The sequence below is a fragment of the Pagrus major genome, chromosome 23, assembly GCF_040436345.1.
Source record: "Pagrus major chromosome 23, Pma_NU_1.0".
Classification (NCBI taxonomy): domain Eukaryota; kingdom Metazoa; phylum Chordata; class Actinopteri; order Spariformes; family Sparidae; genus Pagrus; species Pagrus major.
In genome coordinates this window covers 25,716,789-25,724,966 of record NC_133237.1, presented here as the reverse complement: position 1 = coordinate 25,724,966, position 8,178 = coordinate 25,716,789, and positions in this window count along the sequence as shown.

Sequence of the window (8,178 nt, the reverse complement as noted above, 5' to 3'; positions counted from 1 at the left end):
TGAAAAAAACACAATCTTGCGCAAGTCACAAACATCAGGCAGCAACCGAGTGTCACATCAAAATGTGTAACAGCTATATTGGTCGTAGTAGTTTCACAATAATGGCTCTAAAATTGTGAAATACTTACATTTTAACCTTCCTGTTCTTGTCCTGAATCCATGGACATTTCTTTCCTATCAGTGGCAAATGCAATATTTTAAAATAGTTTTTCATTTCTTTCTTCTTCGGTTTTCGAACGAGGCGGCGCGATGCTCCCGTTAAGGTTGAGGTTTTGTTTTAATTTTATCCTCAACATTTCTCCAGAGTGTCCTTGGTGATGAGACGAGTTCAGGAGTCTCACAACCTTTTGAGGGAGAAGCCGCTCTGTAGTCTGGTGGTGGCAGCAGATACTTCTGTATCTTTTGTCCGAAGGCAGCGGAGTGAACTGGCTTATTAAAACTGTAGCCAGCACATAGAAGCTGTAACCTCTAACATGGCCTCTGTAGCCTTCAACTACAACCTCATTCACAATGTGCAGTCAAAAAAATGTAAAAATGTCCTTTAACTAAATATAAATCCTGGTTTGGTTTTTAAGCTTCTTATCAGCAGAAATGGACAGAAAAACAGGAACATTCCCACCAAACAAACTGTTTTTATAACCTGTTCCCTTCATGTGTGTGCTCTCAGTTTCCTCTGTGGATATAATGTTGCTGTTTATCATCTCACATGTCAGAGATCACATTAAAACCTCGATGTGAAATCACCATTTGTTGGTGCGACCGCGGGGGAGCGGCTCTCACAAACGATCAGCGTGACGCGCTGCTCCGGCCTCTTACGCCCTTCATTTGATTAATTTCCGCCTCGGTGTGGAGACGGCTCGCTGTTAGATGAAGTTAGACCACCTGTTCAACTCGCTCCATTAATGTGTCAGTCTGAGGAAAGTATGAATCGCTTTTTATGGCATTTGGCTGATTTGGTTGTTATTTTTCCGTCGCTTGTTATGCAGAGAAACGTTCCGACAAAGCGGAGAGAAAATTCACGGTGTCGATGTGATGAGTCCCTCAGAGTCCTGAACCGAACACGATCATCATCACAAACACGGCTGACTGGAAATCTGTGTTACCCCTTTTCATCCTCCTCCACTCACAATAAACTATAAATCCCCCCATTATTTTTCACACTGGGTCGACTGTCAGTTTCTATATATTAATGCCTATCATGGACTCGTGGAGGGATGCATTTAACATATCTATGTAAGAAGAGGTTTGCATTAAACATTGGTCGAGGAAGATTATGGATATGGATAATTAATTATGGATAATGTTATGGATATAATGTCCCAACAGCTCTCACATGTTCACTGTTGGCCTAAGATATAGGAGTTTATGGCAAAAACAAAACAACTTCCTACATTTTTATTAAACATTCAGGCTGAAAGCTCTGACAGAAATCTTGTAAGTGAACCTTGAGTTCATAACTTTTTGTGAAATGTTTGTAGTTTGGTCTTTTTTTTCTTCTACAACTTGTTGTAAATTAAATTTTGACATATAACCAGTTAATTACATTTGTGTGTATTATTGATGTACGGTGCAAAATAATGCAATATTATTTTAAAGCAATACCAGAAGAAACCTAAAAGTCCTGCATTGTATATTTCTGCAAACCATGTTGACACTTTACGTTAGGTTCAATCTTTAGTCAGGACAATGCTTTGCTTATGGTCTGGTTAGGTTTAGAAAAAGATCATGTTTTGGCTTAAAATACCTGGTTTTGTCGCCACAAATGGGGCTTGAAATGTCCCGACATCTCATCAAAAACATGCTATTTTTCTGTCCTGACGTCTCGTCTGAAATATCCAGTATTGTTGTTTCAAACACCGTTGGAAAATGTCCAGATGTCTCATCAGAAATATTCGATATTGTTGCCACAAATGCACCTAGAAATGTCCTGACACCTCGTCAAAACTATCCCATTTTATTGAAACAAATACAGCTGAAAAATGTCCCAACATCTCATCCCAAATATCCTGTTTTGTCCCCACAAACATGGCTGTAAAATATCCTGATGTCTGTTTAAAAGTATCCAGTGGTTTCACTCTTACAAATGTTGAAACACAGTCTCAAACAGCGGTCTCTAGCTTTGCAGCCTCCTCATCGAGCTGTAACATCCTGTCCACCTCCTCACATCATGCTCAGCTCTTACACATGTAATGTGAAGGCCATATTGTAAACATTATAGAAATGTTGATATAATATGCACGGCAAGTACAAACTTGAACGTATTCGTGCCTTACAGAACATAAAAAGCAGACATTTTATTCTGCCGACTTGATGACTGTCAAGCTGTTTGGTTTCCGCTGTGGTCATTGTGGACGCTGGACGTCTGACTTCCTCTTTGCTGTTTGAGCTTTAAAGATTTCATTCAGCGCTTCTCCGACAGGCGAGCGGAGGAACACCGACTCCCTCGGATTTACGTCGATACGATTGAGTTTTCTCTCCTTCATTCTCATCTCCCCATCCAGACAGCCATTGATTTCTTTTACTTGCTTCATTTCAAAAGGAGGAGCAGGAATATAATTACAGCAGGCCCTCACTGTCAGAACATTCAAAATCAAACATTTCTTTTCCTCCAGAAACGTTTGCTTGTCTGAAAATCTTCCTCGTGCAAAAGTTAAACACTCAAACTGTACATCTGATTGTATCCGTCGCCTCCTCTCTGCACGCCTGTGTGTTGTAATCGACTCAAACATTGTCAGTATCAACACGTTCTTGGCAGCTTTATTTTTCTTACACTCATAGTTCATTATAAAGCGGGTGTTTGCTGAAAGACTAACCACTTTGAATTATTCATGAGTGTACTCTTTTTCTCCCCGAATCTGTTTTTGTTTGCTCCAAACTGTCATGCCGCATTTAATTATTCGGCAGCCTCTCCACGCTCGCAGAGGAAACACAAAGAGGTTTGACCTTAACGGGGCAATCTTTCTGCCACTTTAGATCAAAACATTTATGAGCTTCTTTATTTTTTGCTCTAGCCGATTCCTTCGCAGTGCTTCGCAGGACACTTGAAATGCCAGATAAAGTGAGGCTGCTCATTTCCTCTCCCTCTGCAGTGCACACTAGTTAAGGTCAACAGTCTTTTTTATCAGGTTCGGTGAGAGCCCGGCACATAAATCCACCGAGAGACACGCATTTAAGGATTTCTTGATGTTATTTTTTGCGCTCACGTACACTCAAATCAATACATGTGACTGTGAATGATTCTCCTAAAGCCAGAAACCAGAGAGTGAAGACTCAGACTGGTGATATCATCAGGTATAGAGAGCCTGAAGCTGGACCGTAGACAGTGAAGATAGTGCGGCTGAGCGGTGGAGCTTCCATCGTTATTCTCCGGTGATATAAGAGACGACTGACAGCGACCCTGAAGAATGAAGCTATAAGAAGTAACAGCTGAGAAACAAACAACAACGAGGGAACAAAGTTTCTGAAGGTGGGAAAATGAACTGGTGCTGCAATCTCCTGCAATACAACATCAACGTCAGTATATCCGTTTCATCTGCTCTCCATAACCCAGTGAACAAATACAGTTTGATTCCTGCATTACAAAATATTGTTTTGTTTTTTTAGTTAAAGCAGCTACAAGGACCTTTTTTTGTGTTGATTCTGGGGACCCCTGTGGACAAAAGCGCCATTAACTTGTTTGGAAGTGAGCGAAAGACGGGTGCAGTGATTAATCCTCAGCACTTTGACATAAAAACTAGTTTCTAACCTTCAGTAGGCAGGAGAGACGTAAGGCAGGCGGGCAGACGAGACGTTCAGCTGGTGAAGGAATGGTGTGGTCCAGTGTAGGGGTGTCTGAAACTGTATTAGAAGATTCTTGCAGGCATGAATGTGGAAAATATAGGTTGTGATATTTAAGAATAAAGGTAAGAATGATATATAAATGTTTCGACCCCCTCAACCTCTGTTTTTAACCTCTTTTGGTGGGGTCCAAGTCTTAATTAGCGGCGGTCAAACCCCCCCAATCACCCCTGTAATTAACACTATTGTTTAAAATGACCTTTCCCTTCACTGAAAATAAAGGGTGGAACCAAAATCATGAACTAAAACCTCAAACACGACCACAGATAGGATGTCATACCCGTCTGGATTATGTTCTACAGGTGTTTCTATTATTGTGTCCACCATCTGGCAAGCGAGAAAGTGACAATGGCAAGTTAATGAATTTTTCTTGGATTAAAAAAGTAAAGTTTACACCCCAGAAATCGACTCTTATCTCCATCTTGTTTCTTTTTTAGCCAAAAGCCTCGTGCATCACTGGAGCCTGTCAATAAAGACACAGAAGTTAGTTGATAACAAGCGACTTCTTCCAGGCTTTAGGTATCTTGTGCAGCGCCGGGTGAAATTAGCAACTCTCCGATTTGGCAAATCACAGGAGGGAAGCCATTTTAATTAGGTTAGCAGTTAGCCTGGTTTTTTTTTTTTCACATCCCAGGAATCATTTAGCAAATCATGAAGTCTGGTTGTGTTCCTCTCCAAAATGATTACAATGTTTTAAGACATGTTTTTAGGTCCTGAAAATTCGGATGATTTGAAGTTGTGGTGTGAATTCATGAGTCATATGACATTTCTAACATACAAGCATCAACATGAGCTATTTATCAATATATATATATCAATTAACTCGATATGGTGATGTTTCAAGGCAGAGTCTCACTGCAGGAGGCTGCATGTTTGGACGCAGTGCCGCTGTTGGTCTGAACGCAGCATTTATCTCCGACCACGCTGCAGTGAAGCATCATCATGTCTTGTCAGTGAGGAGGCCGTTCACACACACACACACACACACACATGCTGCTATTCATTATGAATGGGAGCGATTTGAAAAGGCAGCGTGTGCGACGGCCGGGCGAGAGCCAATCACGCTTGTTTTTAATGAAACAGAAACAGAAGCACAGAGTTGTTTACTATTCAGCTCCACCGGCGGAGTCTGGACCGCTTCCAGCACAGATACAGGACCGCAGCGCCGATCGGTCCTGCCAACTCAGGCGCCAGCAAAACACAGCGAAAACAGCGACTTTACTCTTTACTGGGGGAAACAAACTGTACCAGAAGAAATGAACTATCAGGACACAACTGTCGGCCCGAGGCCAGACACTGAACACTACCTCACAAAAGAAAAAATAAACATTTTTATGAATTTATGAGCTCAGATTGGAAGCAGGGAAGTGGGAACATGTAGCATGAGCGAACAGAAAACACAGAGAAAGGACATTTTTTTAATTTCCTCTCGACATCTGAACACAAACATCTGACCTTTCTCCTCCTCACATTTTCAAAACAGGCTCTTTACTGTAGTTTGATGCATTTGAGGGGAATTATGGATTATCAGAGTACATCACTGGAAGACGAAACAACGTAAGAAGACGTAAACAGACAGAGGGAGGCTGGAATGGGGAGAAAAGGCGTGTTAGTGTCTCGCATCTGCAGAGATTTTCTTATTTTTCTCACTTTGTTGCTGCTCGGGACGCTTTACCAACCCAAAATGTGGCTATTTGACGTCCTGGGAATGAGACTCAACAATCAACTATCTTTGTGGTGCGTTCATGAACAGCTGGGACAAATCCTACTGATTCTACCTTTAACTTTAATAGTCTTTGAATTATATTAATATGACGTGAGCTTCAGTTAGCTTTGACCACAGATGTCCTTCAGAGGGAGACTTTTTACTCTGATACTCTGAGTACATGTCAGAGCCTGAAGTTGAATCAGTACTTGAGTATTTGTACTTGTTCCACCTCTGCACAGCTGCAGTTCATTAGCATCCAGCTAATCCCTCATTGGATCCTACACATACATTTATTCTAGTTTCAGAATCAAACCTGTGCGCTGTCAGTACCAATCAGTGTGAGTCGTTCTCACTCCTCCCCACCAGATTTTATCCTGAAAGTAGGCTGCACACCGCATCGCACCGCTCCGACATAAAGTGCAGCTTTTCCTTTAGGCTTAAGGAAATAAATCAGAGCTCTGTAGGTTTCCCCTCCTGTAGAAATCAAGGTCATACAGTGTCTTTAAAATCTGGGACGGTTCGCCTCACGGGACGAGCTGTTCATCTACCTCGTATTACCGGGGTGGCGGAGCGACCAGGCACTTTGGAGCTGCACCACAAAATGTGCGCTGAAGAGCTGAGGAGGTTGATTGTAAACTATAACTTCCCCTTAAAACAAGTTGATCTCCTGAAAAACCCTCAAATCCTTTGTGAACTTTGTGAAGAGCCAATCTGCTGGAGGCCTCTCCACACTGTTTACTGCTGAGAAAATTTATGGGGCACGGAGGGTATTTTCTTTTTTCTTTTGTGTGCTTACTTTGTGCCCCCTCCAGTAAATCCCTCAGAGAGACTTCAGCCTAGTTGCCCACATTAAATATCTTCCTGGAAATGGTCGGCTCGAGCTGGGATGAAACTTTAAAACGAAGAAAAGAGAGTTTTACCCCCCTCGCTGCTAAACGTTCTGAAAGCGTTCAGGCTGTTATGTTTTTTAAAACCCCTCACTTATACACTCTTACATCCAAAAAACAATCGGTAATCGAGTGTGAACAGAGATCAGTGACACAAATGAGCACAGATCCAAACACACACACACCGTCTCAGTAAACAAGCGGCGGTCTCTGCTGGTGGCTCCCTGCCTCCGTCAGATAGCTCTCAGCAGGATACAGCCAGATCAGTGGCGTCTTGTTGAACATCCTCGTCTCATCATGTTTAACCAGTCGGAGGCCTCTCCACCTCACCTTCAGAGGAAACAGGAGGCCCCACATGATGTTCCTGTGTCGCCACCGGGGACCCAGACTTACAGAGAATGTGTCACTGCTTTTAACGTCAAAGGGCCAGATGCCGAAAATAATGCATTTCTGCAAACCGCCGATCTGTTCAGATTTAGTTAGTTAGTTAGTTAGTGAAGCCCTGCTGCATCTGGGAACAGGTTTTTACTGAAACAGTGGACTTAAAGAGACAAAAAGCTGCAGATTTGCTGTGAAAACCTTTATTTGAGAGCATTATTTTAACTTGAGAAGTTGTGCTGTATTCCCTCAATGGAGAAATTCAGGTAAAAATTCAACACATTGACAATCAGATGCTGGCTGAACCTGTGAGGCAGGTTCAACCTTTCACCAACAGGTCAGCTCAACATGGAGCTCTTGTAGTGGCAGCAAATAAACTGAGAGCACTTTGATAAACCCCTGAGCTCTTTCACTGAGGTGTGAAAGGTGTTCTCTCACATTATTCCTTATATTTATATATATTTTCTTGCTGGCATTCGATCAAATGGACCTATGAGCCAAGTCGCAGACTCCAGAGAGGGTCTGATCTCTGGTGTGCTGCACATTGATCCGCTCTGTGGCCTCAACCCGTCTGAAGCTTCATGGCTTAAAGTCCAGACTGGAGAAAAAAAAAAGAAAAAAAAAGACTGAAAGTGACATTGAAGCAGAAGATGAAAAAAAAAACAAAAAAACCTCAAGGTGAAGAGAGGGAGGAAGGAGGCAGGGAATGACGGAGAGGAGGAAGAAGGCAGTGTGTGGAGAATTTAACAAACCGCTGCCATTGTTATCTCGGTAGCAGATGGAGACTGAATTGTGTGTATGTTTTGTGATTAATGAAGGTGCTTGTCAATAAGACGATGCAGGCGGGATATTAATTCATCAGTCTGGCAGGAGGCTCTGACTATAATTGAAGAATGTTTCTCTGGATGTGGAGCACATAGAAATAGGACTTTTTATAGCTGCGAGTTGTTTTCAAGGCCGTAACGTAGAGTACATACTACTCGCTCCGGTCGATACCTGGGCCTGAATGACATTCTCATCAGCCTCTGCTGATGAGCAAATGTTAGCATTTTGCAGCCGTATTCATGGCGACACAATTGGATATCTTTGAAGACACATCAGGAGATTTTCAGCTGTTAGTGGCAACAAAACTGGGTATTTTTGACGAGACGTTGAGACATTTCCAGCTGCATTTGTGGAAACAAAACAGGACATTTCTGTTGAGAAGTCAAGACATTTTCCAGCTGTTTGTGGAAACAATGTCAGACATTTTTGGACAAGATGTCGGGACATTTTCCAGCCATGTTTGTGGAAATACAAAGGGATATTTTTGATGAGACGTTGGGATATTTCCAGGTGTTTGTGGCAACAATATCAGACATTTTTGAT